We start from the raw sequence: 25,257 nt of genomic DNA on the forward strand, positions 1-25,257 counted from the left end.
CTGTGAAGTGATAGATATGTTAACCTGTTCATTGTGTTAACCATTTTGCTATCTATGTGTAACCCATAAAATTATGTTATAAACCTTAAATGTACACTACAAAATGTATTAAAACATATTTTTAAAAGTGATATTTCCCAAAAAATGCCAAGACATCATGAATATAAAAAGACCAGACCACGGTGCTGTATATAATCAAGAAATATGAAAACAAGAGAACCTCCTGTTGCCCTGCAGTCGGGATCAAACCCCTTTGAGGTGCTGTGGGGTAACTCCAGCCCAACCCTCTCTCACTCTGGTTCTTACCTTCTTGAGAACCTTCAATCCATACTCCCATTTGCCTGGTGAACTGTTGTTCCTGACCACCCCTGTCAAAAGTTCTGTAATCCATGGATCAATCTGATGTGTGTAGAGAACAATTCAGACAGCTCTATAGTATGGTTCTGACTGCATTTAGTAAGTGGTTCAGATGACTAGCTCAGATGGAAAAAGTCTTGTGCATTTGCACCCAGCTCCTAATTCTTCTGGAAATCTTTTCCTGTTAGTGAAGTCTTTAGTCATGCCTTGTGCTTTGAAAGAGAACACAGCAAAACCAGTTCAACTTTTTTTCAGACTCAGATTTCCAATTCTTCCACAAGTACACCAGTTAAATTGCCCGTTTTTTAGCTGGCCAGTTGTTCAAACAACTTTTTGAAAAGAATAGCCTTAAAAAGTAGAGTTACTTATTTGGGAAATGAAAATTTTACTTCTGCAGTTTCTAAAATTCTTAGTCATGGTGTGAAAATTGATGAGCTTACCATACAAACAGTTTCTGTTTTCTTCTCTCCACAACATGTAATGAGTCATCATATAAAATGGTCGGTATGTGCCAAGTCTCCCAAAGACTATGAAATCTCCAGTTTTAACTTCTGTGCATCATTTACAGATTTCAGTCCATGCTAAAGTGCAAGCTGTGCAGCAACATCATTGCTTTCTTTGGTTACACAAAAGATAGTTACAAGTGCAACCAGGAATATTTGAGGAATAGCTGAGCCCTCCTGAATACCATTATTTAACTCTTGTAAGTTCAGTGAAAAGTATAGTTATCAACAACTTTCAAAATATTTATCCAAAATACATTACAGAAACAGCAAAACTAGTGATGCACAAATTCCAGTGAATGCTGCCACACAGACACAATTAAAAGGTGCTCTTCATTCTCAAGCTGTACTAGCAAAAGGATTTTTCAAGAAAATTGAATCTTGTACTCCATGCCTTCTTCCTGGTAGGTCTTTAAATAATGTGGTGGCTGCAAATATTTAAAAAGATATGCACATAGGAAAAATTTGGAGAAAATGCTATGAATTTGCTACCTTTGAGTATTCTACAAGTGTATCTGTTAACAATAATGCTTGTGTTGTGTTTAATAGGAAATCTGTTTACTGGTTAAGATGGGACAGAAGTTCTATCACAAATTGACCAACAAAACTCTGCTTCTCCTGGTATTCTACTAAGAAAAGAGACATCAAAGGTAACAAGTTCAAGACCAGTCCCAAAATAACCAAAGTTGTTTTAAAAATCACTTTTAAATACCTGATTTTGTGAACTTAATTTGTTCCTAGATTTTGGTAAAGATGGCCAAGTTTATGTTCTTGTGGGAAAGGTGGGCATGTTTGTCACCTGATATAGAGTTTGTGAACAAAAACAAAATTTTGCCAAAACCTTTTTGTGAACCAAATTGTGTGCAAACAAAAGTGTTCATGAACTGGGTACCACTGTACTTGGCTTCCTTCCATTGCCAATTTAAGGACAAGGAAAAATAAAAAGGTGGAGTGATCATCTTTTTCTACCACAGATGATATATTATATGAACCTTTCCAGTAACTACCTAAAACAGAATAAGAGTTTATTCACAAAGCCAATCTATCCAGAAGGACTTGGTACAGGAAAAGATATCCCCAGAAAAGGAAATACTATTCAGAGCATAGAGAAAATACATTCCTCTGTTTATGCAAGAACTGTTACAATAGTGTGTTTCAGAGACCAATAACCAAATATCCAGAATGAGATATAGTCAACACCAGAGAGTGGTCTTATGTTTTATACCTAGATGTCCCTTGGAACACTCATATGTTCATATTTGGGGCTTTTGAAAGGCCATTGGATTAGGGGGTGTTATAACTAACTTGCTTTTAGGAGGTATGGTCTGATTGGAGTCACCACTGGAGGGTATAACTTCCTTTCCAGGTCATCCCTTCTCTCTCTGATTCCTAGCTTCCATGATATGAACAGCTTTTCCTCTACGATCCCCCTCTGCTATGGCATCCTGCTTTGGAGCTGGTTGACCATGGACTGAAATGTGAACCAAAATAAGCCTCTCCTTGTGGATGTTGGGTATTTTGTCCCCTAAACAAGAAAAGTGACAAGGCATATCAGAGTACCAAAGAATTGGAGTTGTTACTGTGATGCTATCTGACCATATGGTTTAGAAGCCTTTAGAACTGGTTTGCTGGAGGAGTTTGGAAAGTTTTGGGAATGAGGCTAGAGAAGCCCTAGAATACTGTAAACCAAGACTGATGGGAGATTTTGGTTGGAGCTCAGAAGCCAGACTGCTAATAAATAGGCAAGTGGTAAAGACCAGGCTCAGGAGGTGTCAGTTGGCAAGAAAGACTCCATTGGCAGTTGGACTCCAGGCCAATTTAGTTAAGCTCTAGCAGAATATTGACTACATTTTTCTCCTGTCCTGAGACTTGACAATGACTGAGTTTAAGGGTGGTGGATTAATTAATCTGATAGAGGAAATTTTAAAGCAGCCTAGAATTCAGCCTGTGGTATAGGTACTGATGGGGGCTTTTAGCCAGCTCCACATTGAAATCAAGGGCAAATGGCACAGCTGAGTGATTTTTAAAGTTTTGAGTTTCACTAGAAAGAAAGCTCCTATGAATTTATGGCTTATAAAGTTGGAGCAGATGAGAGCTAGTTTGCTGAAAAGATCAGCATTAAAAAGCAGCCAAATACTTTACATCAGGACAATAGGAAAAGTGACTCAAGGGCATGTCAGGAACCAACAGGACCTTTCCCTTCACAGGCTCAAGGGTGCAAATCTGGAAAACCTTTATTTGGGAAGTGAGCCCCTAAGCCTTCCTTTGAGAAGTGAGCTTGCTCCAAAATGGCAGCCTAGGGAATTGGTTTCCTGTGATTCTGTTCACAGTGCTCAGTCATCAAGGAACTTGGGCATTGTTGCAGCCATGATGCAAGAGGGCCTGGCTATTGTTACAGCTGGTGGCAGAAACTGGCATCATTACAGGTGTACAGAATGCAAGAGTTTCAGAGTAAGATGTTTCAACCCAGATTTCAGAATGAGGCCTGGGAGGCCAAACAATTTGGCCCTGACAGGGGAGTGCATAAAGGTGTGAGAGAGTGAAGTCAAAATTGCAATGGAGACCTCAGAAAGTTGGAGAAAGTTCCAGATTCATGGAACATCTAAAGAAAGCTACAAACAACAAGCAAAGTTAGCATGAGAGAGAAGCCCTGAGGGCTATACTCACTGGCAATGCCATAGGGGCAGGGCAAAACATGCTATTTGGAGTGCACAACTTTGCCCCATATGTGGGATAGGCAGCTACAGGATTTGATCTTTGCCCTGCCAGATTTTGATATTGGTTTTTTTCCCCATTGGTTTCTATCTCCCTATACCTCCCTTTTGGAATGAGAATGTTTATCCTGTTCCATTGTATTTGGCAGTGTTTAACTTTTTATTTCACAGGGGCTTACAGATAAGAGTTTGCTTTCAGTCTCAGAGACTACAGAATTGGACTTTTCAGCAATGCTGGAACTGTTAGAATTTTGATGACTCTTAGAGATGGACTAAATGTATGTTGCATAAAGAGATGCACATGTCCCTTTTGTGAGCCAGAGGAGGAATGTTACAGTTTATATCTAGATGTCTTCCCAAAGACTTATATGGTTTTGAAAGGTGATTGTATTGTTAGGGCATTATAGCTGATTTGCTGGTAGGAAATGGGGCCTGGTCAGAAGAGGAGGGTCACTGGAGAATAACCTGGAAGGGTGTAACTCCCTTTAAGGCTCTCTCTGCCTCCTGGTTGCAAGGATATGAGCGGGTTTCCTCTACCCAGGCCCTTCTACCATGCTGTTTTCCTCCTTTAGACCTGCCAAACATGGACTGAAACTTCCAAATATGAGCCAAAAGAAACCTCCTGTTCTTTAAACTGTGTGTGTTGGGTATTGTGTTCCAGTGACAAGACAGTGACTAAGACAAGTCTTAAAAAAGAAATGTTGAGAAAGGTACTCAAGAAAGAATTGTCATGAAAGACTCTCAAAGAAGCAAGAATAAGGCATATCTCACTGAATTTAAAAATGTATTAATTTTCACTAAAGGTTAGGTAACGTGACATAGTCAAATTCCTGACAATTTCTGTTCTGGGAAAGGTTTTGATTCCTTTAACAGTTTGGTTAATAGTAGTACTTAAAAAGAGACTGAGTTTGTGGCAAAGGAAGAAGAAAGAAATAGTTTTGATTAGGAAAACAAAACAAAAAACAGAACTGTATCATACAAGTTAAAGAAAAGCTGAGTGTTTATAACACAATCATAAATGGAAAGTCTAATGTTGCTAGTTCACAACTCCTTAGTGATATTTTACTAATGTCAGGAAGATGACATTCCTGACAAGATGACATTCTCAGCAAAACCTAAAGGAAAAAGAGATAGAAAACTGTTCCCATTAGAAGAAAGGGGCATGGAGTTCAAATGTAATGTTTGAATAAAGTTATTCCTTAAAACAAAAATTATAATTAAAATATATTCTCAGTGATGTCACCTGAGAAGAAACCACTTGTGATGAAAAAAATATCAGACTTAGGGAGGTACTGAAAGAGAAAGAAATAGCTCTTGAAGATATGCAGAAGAAGACGTACCCTGAAAAATAAAACTGTGTTTTAAACATAGACATTTGGAAAAAAAAAAAAGACATTTGGATTGATTCTTTTTATTTGCAAGGAATATTCCATGACTTCCAGTGGATACCCAAAATCAAACATATTATATATAACCACAGCAGTACTGTGACAGTCATTCTCATAACCAAGAAAACTACTTAAGTAAATAATGAGCAGGTAGCAAATACAGAATGGAAATGCTGAATGAATGTACATCCTAGGTGGGTGTAATGGTGTGAGATTTTATCACACAACCCAGATTCATGCATAATTTATGAAAATTTAAAAATGTATACCTCTTTTGTGGAGTATTCTATTTAATATTTTTGGACAGATATTAATTGTGGATAACTATAACTGCAGAAGGCAAAACTGTAGATGCAGAGGGACCGCAGTAAGGTAAGTTAATTATATATGTCTCTGATATGAAATTTGTTTTTCATCAATTGATTTTAAAATTTAAATTAGGAAAACAGAAAAAGTTGATTCACGTATGATGTGTGATTAATCTACATGGGACATCTGACCCATTGCTTTAGAAATTTTCCCTTGGGAAGAAAAATAATTTATATTTTCCTGTTATTTTAACTCAATTCCCTGAGTTTGAATATTGTACAGGACTTTTTGTTATTATTGTATCTTTACATAAATTCTTCAGGGGTTACTCTGATAATAGATCATTATTATTGCGTACTATTGAAATTCTACATTCTGAGAGAGGAAATCAACTGGAAACAGCTTTACTATTGGGTTTGTACATGTACTTAGTCTTATTACTCATAATGTGATGACACCTTCTATAAACTAGAGTTCCTCATTTAAAAAAAAACCTAAAAATTCCACAAAATATTGAATGAGGGGAATGGACTTTTGTCTTCTGTTCCCTCAGTTAGTCAGATATACAGGCAATGTTCAGGAATGTTATTTTAATCTATACAGGTTATATTAGTCCACTTCTATTGCTATACATACAGAGCTTACAGTCTTGTTTGCTGGAAGTACAAGATCCAGTGGCCCCATCTGTCTGGTTTCTGGCAAGGGCGTCATGGAGGATGGCATCACAATGACAAGAAAGTATACCAAAGTTAAGACAGGAAAACAAAAGATTCAATTCTTGCAAAATTTTGTAGAAAACCACTACCCAAAAAAGGCTGTAGCAGTGTGAATGATGAATCTGATTAATGACAATGCAATGATTTCTGTGAAATCTACAAAAGGAGGCAAAAGCAAGTGTCACTGGATAGGTTCCTTGTTAATTTGCAGGAAATGAAAGATTCCATTATGCCAATAGATAAACAATGGCTTTGTTAGTGATAGTGAAAGTCGGCCTACACAATAACCTTCCTCTCTCTTGTCTTCCTCACACCAGCCACTAAGGTTTTCAAAGGTAAGTGCAGGTTAATTTGTTTATTTTTGTTTGTTTATATTTCATATTTTCTTTACTATTTTGCATTACATTAAAATATTTTAATCATTTTATATGAATATTTTGGGTTGTGGAATGAATCATCTGAGTTTTCAGTATTTCTTATGGAGAAATTTGCTTTGACATACAAGTGTTTTGGATTACAAGCATGTCTCTGGAATGGATTATGCTTGCAAACCAAGGTTTTACTGTATTTATTCTAGCTTTTTCCAGAAGAGTTTCAGAAGTATTGATAATAACTCTTCTTTGAATATTTAATAAATTCACCTGTCAGTGAATTCATCTGATCCTGAGCTTTTCTTTTTTGGAAGGGCTTTAATTACTTCTTCAATTTCTCCAGTCTGTCTACTCAAGATTTTGTTTTTTAGATTTAATCTTCATAGGTTATATTTTTCTAGAAATTTATCCATTTCCACTGGGTTTTCCAATTTTTTGGTATATAATTGTTCATAATGTCCTTTATTATCCTTTCTATTTCTGAAGCATCTTCTGCAATAACTCCACGTTCAGTTATAATTTTAATTATATGAGTCTTCTCTATTTTTAAGTTCAGCTATCTGAGTATTGATTTCATTTTTCCAAAGAACTAACTCTCTTTGTTTTATTGATTTTTTTCTGTTCTCTTACTTGATTTACTTTTGTACTAATCTTTGCTATTTTTCCTTTTGCTAAATTTGGGTGTAGTTTATTCTTTTCCTGGCTTCTTGAGGTATAATGTTAGTCTATTAATATAAGATATTTCTTCTTTTTTAATATAGGCATTTATTGCTATATGTTTCCCATTTAGAACTGCTTTTCAGGCATCCCATAGGTTCCTATATGTTGTGTTTTTATTGTCACTTGTCCCAAAAGTTTTAAAAATTTCCTGTCATTTTCTTTTCTGGTTGACCTCTTGGTTTAGGAACATGGTGCTTAATTTCCATGTATTTATGAATTTTATAAGATTCCTCCTACTGTAAGTTTTAGTTTCATACCATTATGATAAAAACATAATACTACATGTAATTTTAATTTGCTCAAATTTGTTTTGTAGCCTGGAATAGAATCTGTCCCAAAGAATGTGTCATGTGCAACTAGAGAAGAACATAATTTTGATACTGCTGGGTGGAAAGTTCTATATATATTTATTAGGTCCATTTGGTCTAAACTATAGCTTTAGAACAGTGTTTTCTTCATAATTTTCTGTCTGGTTCACCTATCCATTGTTGAAAGTGCGGTACTGAGGTCCCTTACCTCTCTAATATTGTCTACAAGGTGTGATTGACAAATATTGTGACTATAAATTTATAAAAGAAGAGTACAATAAATGACATTGCCATTAGTTACACTTAAAATGCTTCCCCCTGCTTGGAACGCACCTATCCCATCATTCTTGCCATGTTTTGAAGCAGTTAGGGTGGTCCTCTTTCAGAAATACCTTTAGCTACACTGTTGTGGCTACCTCCATATCCAGAATCAATTCAAAACTTTTACTTTCTATGGTCATTTTGACTTTGAGGAAGAGCCAGAAATCACATCGTTCCAGATTCAGTGAATATAATGAATGAGTATATAATGTAATGTTTACACAAGCCTGCCTTTCCATTATATGACACTCAGCAGCAGCAGTCACTGTATTTTTGATCACACCATGTAAAGAAACTCTTGAAAGTAGACTTCCATAACAACTTCAGAATGTGGCAAGAATGATGAGATAAGTCTGTTGAAAGTGAGGGGCAGTATTTTAAGAGGGATTAATGGCAATGAGTCTTTTATTGTAATAAATTTTTTAAAAAATTAAATATTCACTATATATTTTGATCACCTCTCATATTTTGCTTTCTTTGCCCATTAATATTTGCTTTATATATCTTGGTACTCTGATATTGGGTATATATATGTTTTTTGAACTTTGTAATAGTGTGAAAATGATATATATTCAGTAGAAATTATACCACAAGTTTTGAATTTTGATCTTTTATCAGATAGCAATATGCTGCATAATAATTTCTCACAGTGCTAGTCAGTAACAGTGAGTGAGCTAAAGTTCATAGTCAGCTATGTGATCAGAAAGGTAAACAATTGGTGCTTCACAGAATACTTGTTAATAAGCTCTGAGGTTTGTTAGGTTAGGTGTATTGGATGTGCTATAGTTCAGGTGTAATTTGTAGCCTAAGGGTTTCTGTGTTAGAAGCTTGATCTGCATTATGGTAATATTAACAGGTGGTAGAACCTGTGAAAGAAGTGGCTGAGCAGGAGGTCATTAGCTCATTGGGGGTGCTGCCTTTTAGAAGTAATTAAGGTAGTTCTTACGGTTCACTGATTAGTTCTCATGAGAAGAGTATTATAAAACAGCAAAACTGCCCCCTCCTTTTGTCCTTTGTTTTCTTGTTATGCAAAGTGACATCTTCTTTTTGCCTGCCATGATGTTATCTGCCAAGAGATCCTACCCAGAAACCAACCCAGTGTCAGGATCATGCCTTTTGACCCCCAAATTTTGAGCTAAATAAATTATAATATTACAATATTTTCATCTTATAATGGGCTTATCAGGCTGCAATTCCAATTTTAAGCAAGGCACTTCTATATAGTCACCCTTGCTTTCGTGTTCCCATTTGCATGTAAGATATTCTTCTCTCTCTTCAGTTTCATCCCTTGTGTTTCATTAAGGCTGAAATGGGTTTCTTGTAGGTAGTATATGGTTGATTTAAAAAGAAAACCCATTCAACTATGCTATATCTTTTAGTAGGAGAGGTTGTTGTTTTTTTTTTTTTGTATCCGGGATCGAACTCAGGACCTTGAGCTTGCAAGGCAGGTGGTGGAACCATTGAGCTAAGCCCCTGGCCCATCAAGGTTATTTTTGATAGGCAGAGATTCACTCCTGTTATTTTTTTGTGTTGTGTTTTAGATCCTTTCTTCCTCTATAGTTGTCTACTTTTGTGATGATTTTCTGTAGTGTTAATTTGATTCTTTTCTCTTTCTTGTTTGTGTATCTGTTGTAGTTTTTGGCTTTATGGTTACTATGAGGGTTACCTAAAACAACTGAATTTTGGTCACATCCAAGTACACTAGACTGTTACAGTCTTCTCTAATTTTTATTTTTTCACAAGGTACACATTTCATATAGAGTGAATTCCTTAACAACTTATTGTAACTATAGTTACTTTTAAACATTTTGACTTTTAACCTTCATGCTAGACATGAGAACACTTACATACCACAATCAGAGTAATGGGGTAATTTTACTTTGATTATGAATTTAACTCTACCAATGAATTTTAAATTTTTATGTGTTTATGGTAGTAATTATCAATCTTTAAATTCCAGTTAAAACAGTTTCTTTAGTATTTCTTGTAAGGCAAATATAATTGTGGTGAATTTCCTCTGCTTTTTCTTCTCTGGCAAAAACGTATCAGAAAAATAGCTTTGTTAGGTATAACATTTTTGGCTGTCAGGATTTTCTTTGTGGGGTGGTGAGCACTTTGAATGTATCAAATTCTATTGTCTTCTGGCCTGAAAGTTTCCTCTTGAGAAATTTGCTGTTTTAAAATTTTTGTCTGTCTTTACTTTTGACATTACCATTATTATGGGTCTCAGTTAGGACCAATTCAGGTTAAACTGTTTAGAAACCTGTGAGCATTATGGATCTGATTGTTTTTATTTCTCCCAAGACCTAGAAAGCTGTCAGCTACTATTTGGTTAAATAAGCTTTTTGTGACTTTCTCATCTCTTTTGTCTCTCCAGTTCCCATAATTCTGACTGGGTTATTTAAAAAAAACATGTCTTGATGTTCAGAGATTCCTTCTGCTTGTTCTAGTCTGCTGTTGAAATTTTCAGTTTTGTTTTTAATTTTCATTCATTGAATTCTTCAGCTCTAAGATTCCTATTTGGTTTCTTTCTTATTATATCTATCTCTGTTAAATTTCTCATTTAGATCATGAATCATGTTCCTAATTTCATTGAATTTTCTGAGTATTGCATATGTGCTTATATCTATCTGGGTTTCCATGAGATCATTATTTATTATTCCTTTCCATGCAATTTATAAATTTCCATTTCTTTCAGGTCAGTTCCAAGGGAATTATGCTACTTTGATGTAGTCATGTCTTATGTCTTGTATTGATGTCCTCACTCCAGGTGGAACAATCAATCTCCCTTAATTTTATAGAGGGGCTTTTTTACAGTAAGACTTTTACGTGACTATGGATCCTAGGTTGTTGAGTAAGAAAGGAGAATTGCCTTTGTCTTTGGGTGGAAAAAGTAGTGCATTCTCTAAGCAGCTTATTTAGCTATGATCTACATCAGTGATGACTATAGTGTCTCTTAGGCTGCATGATTTGGTGGTAGTGGTAGGTAGGGTAGATTTCTATGGTTCCCTGGACAAGGTGTGTAGAGGTCCTGCTGTACTTGATTTTCCCTTCATGGGGGGTGTCCCTCTTTGGTGGTCTGACATGAGCCACAGGCAGCCACAACAACACTGTGTCCAAGGGTGTAGGTGATCAGAGAAGCTGTGGAGCTGGAGTCCTGGGATCACTGCTCTCTGTGAGGGACTCTCTAGTACCTTAGGCCCAGTGGGTGGGGATGTGGCTGTGGGTATGGTCCTGAAGGTCAGGGCTCAGCACTGTCAGAGCTCTAAGAAAGAAAGGGTTTTTTCAGAAGCTCAAGCCCTAGGGAACAAGGCACATTTACAATTTTCATGTCATAGACAATAGAGCACTGGACAACTCAGGCACTAGGAGAACGGGTCCTGTGCAGTGGTGGCACTGAACTCTAAAGTAGTAGGATACAGCAGTCGTTTAGACTCTGTGAGCAGGAACAGTGAGACTCAGGGATGGCAGGGAACAGCTGTGAATTGGGCTGCACAAGGTGGGGAGTCTAAGGAGAGGGAGTACCCTAGCAAATCAGACTCTGGAAGATTGGGTCAGGTCCAAAGAGGCGGAGTGTAGCAGTTGTTTAATTCAAAGAGTGGGGTGGCACAGCTGAGCCAAAGCTCTGCTTCCCCAGGAGTGTGTCCCACCAACTCAGGCAAGAACATGTGTATGACTGCTTGGCAGGGACGAAGTGTCAATTTCAAGGAAATCAGCATCAGGTGGGTTTAGGCACCTCAGGGTGCAGTTACTCCATAGGCTTTAGTGAGGCTTTTTGCTGGGTCCATGCTGGTAGTATTGGGGGATGGGGCAGCATATGAACAAGGTTGCAAGGAACATGGCTGCTCCCCTGGGTCAAAGCCCCACTTCCCAGGGACAAAGATCCAGGTTGGCTCAGATGCTATGGCATGCAGTTGCTCCCCTAGCTTTATTTAGTGTGGCTTCTCTACTTAGTGCCTCTCCCCCACAAACAGCAGGTACCACATGGGCTAGGATACCAATGGCACAACTGCTGTACTGGGCTGATGCTGATTACCAGTATGTTGTGTGCAGCTGCTACATTGGACCTAGTGCCTGAGCACCCATGGGCAGAGTGTATCAGCAACTACAGTGGGAAGATGAAGTGTCTTCAAGACAACTTGTTTTCAGGTGGCAAAGTACTGCAGGTGTTTGGCTGGAGAATGATATGCTGCAGTGTGTATAAGAGTAGAGCAATGATGCAGAGTCCTAGAAATGGAGAGATGCAGAGGCTACTTTTCCACTAGCAGCAGCTCTGATTCCACAATGGTACAGTATCAGTTTGGTTCACAGGGGAAAAGGGACAAAACAGGGTTCTTCTCTGAAGAAGCAGTGCTATGTAGATTTCAGCACCATCTTACACTGAGTTCAAGGGCTGTGAGGACTGCAGGATTGAAGAATTAGGCTGCAGGTGACCATGATGGTGATATTGGCTGCTGTGGGCCTCCTGTTACCTTTTCTCTACAGGGAGGAGTCTCTCTTGATTCTGAGTCAATTCCAAACAGGGACATGATGTGATGGTCCAAAGTTTCTACCTTCCCTGGCGTATGCATCCAGCCTGAGTCGCTGCTGTCTTTTGTTACTTTGCTCTTTAGTCATTCTTTGGTCCTTTCTGTGGGAGAGATAGGCTTTAGGTAGTACTAGTCAGCCATCTTGGTGATGTTGCTCCCTATATATTCAGTGCTGGATACTTCTCTATTTATAAGTAGAAGTTCACCTGTATTCTTATTTATTTTTTCTTCTGAAACTCTTGTCTTATGGATATTGGGCATCCTGGACTGACCCTTTAATCTTTTCTCTTGCTCTTCACCTCTTATTTATATTCCCATTTCTGAAAATTTTTCTTTACTATTTCCTATTTCTCATTAATCATGATATTAAATTTTCAGTGCTCTTTTGTATTTTCTGAGTATTCAGTTTAAAAGATTCATATTCTTATTTCATAATTACCATTTTAAGTGTTTTAAAAATGTTCTCTTAATTGTCTTGCCTTTCACCTCTAAATCCATTTTTGTGTATGTGGTTTTTTTCTTTTATTTATTATGACTCAAAAGCTGGGGAAATGCTCCATGTGTTTGCTAAGGATTTGCTCATTTGTTTGCAAGATGAAGCACCAATTGTCAACAACTATAACCCATTTCACTTACACTGTTTGGAATACCCAAAGGTGAATCACTCCGCATTCTCAGAGTAAGCTATTACCATAGAGACAGGTAACTCAGGATTCACAGTATAGATTTTAATTAATCCTATGTTTACTACAGAGCCACCTAGTTTTGCATTTTGTCCCTCAGTGCAGAGTCTTTGATTTAACACAGCAAATAAATTTCCAGCTGTGTGTGTATATGTCAGGAGACCTGAGTTTTAACAATTTTACTTGGAGAGTTGGAACCAATTCTCCAAATTTTAGAGATACTGAACATCTCTAATTCTGAGTCATTTAGTTTTTGATTTCCCTGACTACCACTTTTGTTCCAAATTTTCTGGTCTCTCAACATGCTTACAACTCCTTTTGCTTCACATCTTTAAATTTTATTGTCTTTCCTCTGTCTTCTGCCATAACTTTGAGACTTTATACTTTTTAAAATATCCATTACTGTGTTATATTTTTGCAACAGATTCCAATATAGCATAGAGAATGTCTGTTCTACAATCAAATGCCACAATAGATAGATGTCTTAAATATAATGTTGAAGAAAATGAACCACATACGGAAGGATTCACATTGCCTGATTCATATCAGGAAAAAAATGGCAAAATTAATCTATGCACTTAGGTGTCGGGGTAATGGAGCTCCTTGGAGGGCGTGTAGTGATTATCAGTGGAGCTTAAAATGTTCTATTTCTTATTCTGGGCACTGGTTACACATATGTGTTCAATTTTGAAAATGTATCAAATCTTATAACTAAGTTATATACATTGTATTGTATTTTTCTGTTATATATAGTTTATTTCAATCAAGTTTTAAAGATTTCATTTACTACCATTTTAATAGGCTTTAGGGAAGTAGTGAATGTAAATGCCTAGACTCCATCCCAGTATCTCTTCCTTAGACTCCTGCAGAGTCTGAACTGGTGCCCTTCTCTTCATTACCAATGGTCCCAAGTGTAATTTCCACACTACAGATGGTGTGTTGCGTTCTATGTATGAATATATGTGTATGTATGTGAGAAAATCCAAGTGTATCACTTTTATGCTTAAATCTTACTTGTTTATATTATAGTAAGTATACTTAACATGAAACCTACCTTCTTAATAAATTCTAAAGTACACAATAAAATATTGTGATCTCACTATTCAGGAAATATAAAATTTCAGTTATGCAGGATAAATAAATTCTAAACATGCACTGTATGACATTCTGAAATCTTAAATAACAACTTTGTTTACTCGCAGTTTGTCTTTGTGTTCCAAGGACACTGATTTTATCTTCTTTTTCTCTTCAAACATGCCTAGGCATTTTAGTTCTGCTCTGTCTCAAGAGTTTTACCTTATTCCTGAAAAACATCTCTCCTTTATTTTTCTTACATAGGAAAATGTAAAAGATAGGTAGAGACCAGGCAACCAGCAAGCTTCACCACACATGCCTCACTGTTCAGTTACACCTTTGTGTAATTCCCCCTCCAGATTACAGCTCATAGAGGGGCAAAGATCTTATCATTTCCCTTTTTTAATCAGTCCTCATTATAATACCTAACTCATAACAGATTCGTAGTAAATATTTGTTAAATTAATGAATAAATTTCAGTATCTATTATATAATGTTTAATTGTCTCTCACATAGAAACGCATATGCTTTTGCAACTTTAATCATAGAAAGACACTTATTGGATTGTTCCCCAAATAAGACATCATGGCTCACATGAGATTTAGCCAATAAAGATACAATTTTTCCTTTGAATAAAAGACGCTGTTTAGAAAATATGTAAAGTCATTTTATAGCTCAACTGATAACGCATTTAAATTTTCTAGCCATTATAAAGCACCTGACCCACCCTCAATTGCTTTGCCATTCCAAGTCCATCTTACATTAATATTCATAATGGAGTTCAAGAAAAACATTTTGCTAGTTTAGAATCTGCAATAAATCCTGAGCTAAAAATCTTTTTAAAATCAAGCTCTAAACTTTGCAGACCCAGTTTGTTTACCCTTGGCAGGAGGCAGCTTCCAACAGAGCGGCTTATATAGCTGATTTTAGCTCTTATAAAATTGATGGGATATCCCAGGACGGAAGATGAAGTCCAAGAAAGATAACATCTCAACAGTGGTCTGATGATGTGACTGTGAGAGAGTCAGATGTTTCTTCATCCAAAATGCAATTTTAGAAGTTAGACAAAAACAAATGACATGGGTTAAGTGTATTCTGCAATTTCACTAATTTCAGGTCCAACTGGGAAGAATTTGAGTGAGGACGGGCATACATTAGTCAAGGATCTTTTCAAAAGTACAGAAACTCAATGTCATGTGCACATCATTATACTAGGAACTAGACTCAGGTGGCCATGTCAATATTACTCCAGATATAGTGAATTGTTTGCTTTAACTTATGAAAATGCTATACTACTGAAAGAGAGCACTAAGATCACTACCCTAATACTCAGGAAAAGAAGGGTTAAAAAGTGGAAACAGCATGCTCTCTCTGAAGATGTAATTACTGACCTGACAGAGGTATTTTTATCTTTCTCATCTTAAAATTCTTGAGTTTCTTTGGGCAATGAAAAGAGACCAACCACTGGGCAGAGTCTGAAATAGGAATTTTGATGAAAGGAAAGGAGCAAAACAAAATAAAATAGTTCCCTAACCAAGGAAGCTTCATTCAGTAAATACTGTACTCTGGATATCAGGCACCACGATAGATGCTGGAGCTACAGTGTTGGATAAAACAAACTTGGTTCTGCCCTTGAGACTTTGCATATTCAGAAGACCAGACCCTTAGAGAAGAAAAGGAAAGCCTAGAGCCACCTAAGCCACAGTTCAAATATTTCAAATGATGATAGTGATAAAATAACATAATTAGTTGCAAATGGAAGCTACTCTCTTTTACAATAAAATGTGAATTTGAAAGCTAAACATGTCAGTGATTAAAGAAACTAAGGCTTTCTAGAATTAGTACATACATGAAGACCAAGTGTTTGCCTTGCTGGGCTATGTCAGAGTGATTCTAGTAATTCAAATTAATGATAGCATTTTTGGATGGATGTGCTGTGGTCATGTATTTTCTTAAAGATTTCCTTACTGAATAATTAAAACAAAGTAACTACCCCAGGCTGAGCCACCCTGCTGGGAGCACACACCAGCAAAGCCCACAGAGATGCCATGGGCAAGAGTCCTTCTCCTTCATGCAGGGATTTCCAACTGTGTTTAACTTGCTTTATTTTCTTTTGGCAAAAGGTGCCATATTTCATAACTTTATTAAAGTAATAAAGGAGCAAGTTTGTATACTCCATGGGAAATTTATTCAGTCATATTCAGATCCCACATTGTTCCATAAAAAAGCTATCTGAGCCAGGGATTTAGCTCAGTGGTTCTGTTCCAGAAATCTTGGAAAGAAATACATGGAGACACAGAATTCGGGTAAAATAATAAAATTTCTACTTGCTGCAAGCAGGCGTGACCACCAGAAACTGGTTTGGTTAATATCCATGCCCCTTTGTTCTGCATTTCCCTTTTTATATCCTTTTTAGGCATATTCTCATCTCTAGTGGTCTTTGATGTGTAAATACAATTCCAGTTCCTATTTATAAGTCACAGACACAAGATAGGCCATATACATTGTAAATTCACCCAGCCTTGCAACTTGGTTAGGTTAATGAAGTTACTGGTTAAAGAGTCAGATTACTCTCACCTTAAACAATGAGATTTACAGGAAAAGCAAATCTTAAAGGAACACATTACTTATTTTGCTTCTACAACTACTTTAATATTCAATCTACTAAGTTACCTAAAACTTTTCCCTATCAATTCTGGCACCTATCTCACAAGCACAAGGTCCTGAGTTTGATCCCTGATACCAAAAAAAAAAAAAAAAAAAAAAAAAGCTATCTGAACTGTGCTAATTTCACTGCTAGATTGTTCAAGTTCTCCAAGAGAAGCTATAACATCCATAACTTATGTAATTACCACAGAAGACCAGAGGACTGTTACTTTTTAGTTTTTAGGTAAGTTGGTGGTCATCAGAGTCAGTCTAATGGTGAACAATTCAATACTACAAATCGGTTATTAAGGCTTAGGTCTGAGGCTCTACCGGCATTGTGGAAAATCATGAATTCTTGACCATAAGAAGGGGATGGAATGATTTCTCTCTTCTTATCAGGATGTAAAGAAGCTAAATAAAATGTTTTAAAATAAAATTTAAGATATTTCATGATGATAGTAGAAAAATCTAAAGAAATTTCCAGTTTATTTCTCCACTTGTCAGAATCTACTACATATGACAAATTTACAATTTAATAGAGAGGAGTATAGCTGTTATTTTTCAAAGGCCTCTTTCTCATTAATGCAAAACTGCTTGCAATAGTTTTTAAATGCTAGCTTTCATAATAGGGTTGCCTGAGGGCATGGAGGACTAAATAATATTCCAAAGTAGTAGTATACCACATTTCATTTGTCTATTCATCAATTAATGGTCATTTTGGCTATTCCTGCTTTGTAATTATTATGAATAATGCAGCTATTAACATGCAAGCACAGATTATTGTATGACTGTGTTTTCAGTTGTCATGACTGTATAACCAGGAGCAGAAGTACCAGATTATAAAACAAGTACATTTAGAATTTTGAGGAAATTCCACTCTTTTCATAGCAATTGCATGATTTTTCACTTCCAAAAGCAATATATGGAGCTCTAATTTCCCCATATCATTCCCAACATTTATTCTTTATTTATTTTAGTCATGCTAATGAATATAAAGTGGTTTCTCATTGTAGTTTGATTTGGTATTTTCATAACGATTATTGAGGCTGAGTATTTTGTGTGTCAATGAGCCATTTGTACATCTAATGTATTAGCTATCTTCTAAGTGGGTTATTTGCCATTTCATTGCTAAATTAAACGTTCTTTCTTTGTTTTCAATGAAAATCCCTTGGAAATAAAGATGAAAAAACATAATAGATATTGTGAAATAGGAATACATTGTTCAAAATTACACTGAGTGTGAGATACTTTGTTAATAATTAAAATGTTTTATGAAAAAAGGTATAGTATTATTAGGAAATGAGTTGAGAGATAGATTAGGAAATGAAAATATGTTCTTTTAAGATATCATGATACACAGTGTATTTACCATTGTTATTCCCTAATTATTTTTGTTATGAAAAAATGTTTATTTAAAATATGGCTTTTATATTTTCTTTGTTAATATCTACTTATATTACATTAAAATAAAAACAAAAAATAAAAATATATTTTAAAGTCCCTTGTCAAGTATTTGAGTTATACATATTTGCTCTCATATCCCTAGTTATTTTTCTTGTTCGTAGTGATTTTCTCTGATACACAAAAGTTTTAATTTTGATCTAGCTGAATTTATCAATTTTTCTCTTGTTACTTTTGGTTTTGGTGTCATGACTAATAAACCATCACCCAACCTAAGAAAATTTGCTCTTGCTTGATTCTAGGAGTTTTATCTTGTTGTTGCTGTTGTTCTTACATTTAGATTTGTTAAAATTTTTAGTATGATGTAAGGTGAGAGTTCAAATCCAGTTTTTTTGTAAGCATCTATCTACTTGTTACATCATGTTTCTCTACTAATATATTTTGACAACCCTGCCAAAACCTTCAAGCTATAAATGTATAGATTTCTTTCTAGACTATTCTATTCCTTGAGTTTATATGTCTATCTTTATGTCAGCACCATGCTGTCTTGATTATTGTAGCTTTGTAGTAATTTTGAAACTGATAAATGTAAATCTTTCAAATTTGATATTTTGTTCTAAGACTATTTTGATTGTCCAAGATCACTTACATCTTTTGTGAATTGTAGGGTCAGCTTGTCTATTTCTGTTAACAAACAAAGTGACACATCCAAAATATACAGATGAGATTTTGGTAGTGATTATATTGAATCTAGAGATTACTTTTTCAGTCAAGGACTGAAAAGACCTCACTCTGTACATTTCACTCTCTTTTTTAAATTTTTAAAAATTTTTTATTTTTGGTACCAGGGATCGAACTTGGGTCCTTATGCTTTAGAGGGAGGCGGCAGAACCACTGAGCTAAATCCCCAGCCCTCTTTCTTTTTGAAACAGGTTTTTACTATATACTTCAGAATGACCTTAAACTAACAATGTAGTCTGGGCTGGCCTTGAACTCATGGCGATCCTTCTGCCTCAGCCTCACAAGTGCTAGTGTTATAGGCATGCACCACCATGCCTGATCCATTTTACTCTTAATAGAAGACTAGCTTCTTTGCTGGAGGTGGCCTTCAGGATCTTTGATGCAGTTACCAAGCTGGTAGGGAGAAGCACTATGCTCTGTCTGGTCTCCAGTAGGTACATCTATCACACCAATAGTGATCAGTCCATCTGAAAGGACATACATAGGTCTTTAATATCTTGAATTTATATCATCATTCCTTCCAAATTTTATAATGCTTCAGAAATTCTATTTAAGTTCTTAGGCCCAGAACAATGTTGGCATGTTTGGATTCTCAAGTTTTAAAGGTGTTTCACCATCATACAAAGCTCACATGCAAAGTCTTTATGCACATTATTCTTTCAACATACCCTGCTTATCTGGGAAATTGATTTTGTGAAATTTTTGTGAATTCTGGTCTCATGGAGATAAACAGACATTACCTAGATAATTACTTAATATGCTTGAAATTAATTGAATTTGGGAGTCAATGTTGTAGTAAGTGAAGACAAATTTCAGAAGTACTGATTGAAAATAAACTGGAGACATAAATCATTTTCTGGTCCAAGGGAGTAGCTAAAATGGTGCTAGAACAATAAGATCCAACATTGTAATGCTTGTCTTTATTGGAAACCTAAAATTTAGGTTTCCATTCAATTTAAAAGAAAGCTTGGAAACTGAACACATTTGAAACCTTATGCATTCTGTGCAATTTTAAATGGATAGTAATACATTGTATTTTATATTACCAAATTATAGAATAAAATGAAGGTCTCTTGATGCACATAGTTAGTATTTTATTAATAATTACCAAATGGCAATGTGACTATCCATAGTTAATGCTGCCCATAACACTATAACATAAAATTCACTGAAAAGCTGCTAAAATATTTTATACAACTTAATATAAAATGTAACTAGGAAAAGAGAAATTAATATTTATTTACTGGCATATGCTTCATAAATCCAAGATTCATGTTAAAAATGGATATATTCAAACCTATATATTTTGATATCAGTGAGTTTTACATTTCTTGAATATTTTTCCTTTGGCATACTACTATAGCTCATCTTCTTTAGACTTTGTGTGACTGAGTAATGGATTCTAGAGAAAGGATTTAGCTTACCCATTCAGTACTCTTACATAGTCATCTACTTACGTAGTAATAGATTCATAGATAAGACTTGATAAAACTAGATAAGACTTGAACATGACTCCACTCACATCTGAGAGAATTCTGCCTCTCAGAAAATTCCACTTCTCTCTGAACTCAAGATACAGTTCAGGATTTCTAGCTGTACCTCCAGAAGACTCATTGAAAGAAGACTATGTCTGCACAGCCTTTTCTTTGCCACGTATCAGCCATAATGACACTGCTGCCCAAGTAGACCACAATTCCCAGTCTCAGTCCCACATTCTCAGCATCATTTTCCTATATCCCATTTTCCTAGTCCCCTTCACCAAGAATCAGTGTGGTTTTATTCTTACTCCCTGTGTAAGCCCTTTAAGAATGTCTTCTGGGGAAAATGTGTGTAGGTAGAAGTAGTGTCCTTGATGTCATCAGAGGAAAATATGTCATAGACAAAAAAAGCAATGGCTTTTGGAGATGGGTTCAAAGAATCCTCTACCATGATTTTCTAACTGGATAACCTTGAAAAATATATATATATATTTACTGTACTTCAGTAGTAGGTCAATATTTGATTTGTCTTAGTGTTCATAATATAATTATAGATGTCTTTTCTATGGCTAAGAGTCATACATTAGTAGTGCTTAGAGTTTGTCAGTACTCAGTTTATATTTGACACTATAATCAATGCTGATTTTATTACTTACACCACAGTGACATGGCTGTTACTATTAATTGGTTTTCTTAGGATGTCAATATCTGGACTCCATTGTGGTTATTAACAATACTGTGGCCCATTTCTGAAGAAACTGGATACTGGGCCAAATACTCTGTACCCTGCCATCTCAAGTGAATGGAAGTGGTTGGATCTTGGGACAGAGGCAAAGCCAATAGCTAGCCATCCTCAGAAGACATCATTGACTAAATGGTTTTCATATAATAAACAAAGCTTTCCAGAACAATAAAGCCTCAGGACTCAACACAAAACAAACAAACAAAAAATAGAAACTTCAGAAGACAAACAAACTAAATATCTCCCAAACTCCCAACAAGCCCAAGGTTCATTCACTGGGCATCAAATGGGATCAAAGGCTCCACATCTGAAATATTGAAAATGTTACCAGGAGATGTAATAAAAATAGATTAATAAGACATTTGTCAAACTCATAGAAGTTATAAGTAAACAGATATTGGATGAAATAAACAGAACAGCAAGTCTACAGATGACACTAAAAAAAGCTAGCAGAGCTCAAAAAAAGATGCAAAACATGAAAAGACTAGCATGGAAAAAAAGTAGGATCCAGAGAAAGACTCCAAGTAGAAACTCAGGAAATTAAAAATTCTATTGAAAGTATGGGTGGCAGAAGTGATCAGTGTGAGAACAGAGTGTCAGAACTGGAAGAGAGGGGTGTTGTCAGTGACCAATTGAAAGATACCTTAAAGAGAACAAGAGAACATGAAAAATAGATACAACTGTTCCTAGATGATATGAAGAAAACTAATCTAAGATTAACTGGAATTAATTAATAATCAGAAGATAGCATAAATGGCATAAAAATGCTGTTTACTGAAATAACAGCAGAAAACATTCCAAATAAGGAAAAGGATTTTAACATACAATCAAGGGAAGCATGTAAAACCCCAAATAGCTATGATCAGAAAAGAAACTCTCCATGATACATCAAAATCAAAATCCAAGAAGTCCAACACAAGCATAGAATCTTAAAAGTGATTAGTGAAAAGCAACGAATCAGTTATAAAGGTAAACTCATTAGAATTACAGTAAACATCTCAACATATTAACATGTTCCCATCAGCTTAAACTACCAGTGGCACATGCATGGCAATCTCATTAGACTGCATGGATTGCATTGGATTGCATGATTAATAAAAGTGATTGGATCTGTTTGTATCACAACTAGTACAATCTGCTCAACAGGATAGTCATCCATGTACCACCAGTGGTTCAAGCCAGTGAGACTGTAACACATTCAAATCAGAGCCACCTCACAGCAGGACTTTAGAATTATGGTCCCACTGGAGAGCTTGGAACTTAGTGTTTCAAACTGCAAAAGAAAACAATTTCCAGTCCAGGCTGATATATACACTGCAAACTCTATGTCAAAATGTATGGAGAAAGAATATATTTTCATGAAAAAGAACATTTAAAGAAATTCATAACCATTGAAAAGGCTCCAAAAAACTCTGAAGGATACCCTAGAAAGAGACAATGAACTTAATGACAAAAGAATGAGCATTTAAGTAGAAGGGAAAGTAGGGAATCAGCAACACAAAAATAAGACAATAATAGGAACAAGTCAATACCTATCTGTAATGAATTTTATTGTGAATGGTCTCTATTCCCTAATAAAAAGATATGAACTGACAGAACAGACCAAGAAACAAAATCCAAGAATTTTCTGTATAAAGGAAGCAATTTAACTCAAACAGAATCTCATAGATAGACAATCAAAGGATGGAAAATAGTATTCCATGAAATGGAAAATCAATAAAAAGCAGGCATAGGTATCTGATGTCCAGAAAAACTGGACTTCAAGGCAAAATTGCTCAAAAAAGGTAAAGGAGGTCCTCACATATTGGTTAAGGGAACAATCCAAAGAAAGAGATAATTATGAACATATATGCTGTGAATAATGACACACTCAACTTCATCAATGAAATACTACTGGACATAGATGACCAGATAAACATAAGCACAGTTATAGTAGAGGATCTCAATACTCCACTATCACAAATAGACAGATCAACTAGAAAAAATCAACATCAAAATATCAGAGTTGAAAAAAAAATCTTTGAATAAATCATGACATAATAGATATCCACACTGTTCAACACAACATCAACAAAAAACACATTTTTCTCAGCAGTATGTAGAATTTTCTCCAAAATAGACCACATACAAGCCAAAAAAGCAAGGTTAAGTAAAGGTAAAATAACTGAAATTGTACCATGTATATTATTAGATCACAGTTCAACAAAATTATCAGTGACAAAAGGAAACAGAAATTAGCCCAATGCATGGGAACTAAACAATACACTCTTAGGTTAGAGAATAAATCCATGAAGAAATGAGACAGTTCCTAAAGCTAAATAGTAAAGCCAGTACAACATACCAGGTAGGAAATTATAAAAGTCAAAGTTGTAATGAATAAAATTGAGACAAAAATTACAAATAATCAATGATTCAGTGAGTTGGTTCTTTGAAAGAACAACAACAAAAACAGATGGAGTATTAGCCAATCTACCCCCACCCACCAAAGGGAGAAAAGACCCAAATCAGTGCACCTAAAAATAAAAGAGTTGAAATCATGGATGGACCCTGCTAAATCAAAAAAAATTAACAACTGCTTTGCGAACCTGTATACCAAAAATTGGAGAACTCAGAAGATATGGATAGATTCCTAGATACATATGAATTACTAAAACTGAACCAAGATTTCAAAATTCTGAATCACTCAATAACAGGCAATGAAATTGAATCAGTAACAACTCTAAGAAAAGTCCAGCTTTGGATAGATTCACTGCTGAATTTTACAAAAACTTCAGGGAAGTTCTAACACTGATACTCCTCACACTCTTTAATGAAATTGAAAGGGAAGGTTCAATATCTTTAGTGAAGGTCGATGCAAAAAATCTTCCTCAGGATACTCGCAAAGAGGAGAAATGAAACAGCAAAAAGATCATATGTCATGATCAAATAGGCTTCTTCCCAGGGATCCAAGGATGGCTCCACATACACAAATTAGCAAATGTCATACACTACATAATCAGAAGCAGGGATAAAAATCACAGAATATTCTCAATAGACAAAATCCTTTGACTAAATCCAACATCCTTGTGTGATAATAATATTGAAGAAAATAGATATGAAAGGACCTTATCTCAATCTGATAAAAGCCATTTGACAAAGCTACTGCCAACATTATATTAAATAGGGAAAAAAATAAAAACTTTCCCTCTAATATCAGGAAAAAGATAAGGATATTTAGTATCACCAGTCTTGTTCAACCTAGTTTTTGAAACATTAATAAGAACAATCAGGCAAGAAAAAAAGATAAAGATGATAGGAAAGGAAGAAGTCAAAGTACCATTATTTGCAGATGATATGATACTCTATATAGAAGACCCCCAAAGTCCACCAAAATACCCTCAGAATTAATAACCCAATTCAATAATGTAGAAGGATACAAAATCAACATAAAAATTAGAAGTATTCATGTATACTAATAATGAACCCAGTGAGAAGAAAATTAGGAAAAAATACCATTCACTAAAGCACAAAGAAAAATGAAATACTTAGGAATTAACCTGACTAAAGAAGTAAAAGATATTTAACATAAAAAACTACAGTACTCTGAAAAGAAAATTGCAAAGCACATCAGAAAAATGGAAAGATAGCTCTGGTCCTAAATAGACAGAACAAATATTGTCAAAATACTTCCAAAATTGGTTTACAGATTTAGCACAATCCCAATGAAAATGCCAACAATATTCTCACAGAACTGGAGAAAATAATCTTAACATTTTTATAAAACCAGAAAAGACTCAGAATAGCAAAAGCAACCTGGGCAACAAGAAAAAAACAAGAAGCATCACAATCCCATATTTGATGTTATATTACAAAGCTACAGTGATTAAGTCAGCATGGTAGTGGCAGAAAAATACATAAGGATTAATGGATCAGAATAGAGGATGCAGAAACAACCCCAAGCACATTCAACTACTTGATCTTTAACAAACAGGCCCAAAGCATAAACAAGAGAAAAGATAGGATCTTTAATAAGTGGTGTTTTTCAAATTTACTATCCACATACAAAAGATTGAATCTAGACCCATATCTCTCACCATATGCTAAAACTAAAATCAAGTCGGGTCAAAGAAGTAAGTGTTAAAACAAAAGCATTTAACCTGCTGGAAGCTAAAATAGGTAAAACTCTTGAAGTCATAGTTTTAGTGAAGGATTTTCTGAACAGAACCCGGTTTGCATAGGAAATAGTACCAAGAATCAAGAAATGGGATCATATCACA

This window comes from Heterocephalus glaber, unplaced genomic scaffold, assembly GCF_053883595.1.
Source record: "Heterocephalus glaber isolate CG9 unplaced genomic scaffold, H.glaber_assembly_v1.0 deba00001608, whole genome shotgun sequence".
In the NCBI taxonomy this organism is placed as follows: Eukaryota; Metazoa; Chordata; class Mammalia; order Rodentia; family Bathyergidae; genus Heterocephalus; species Heterocephalus glaber.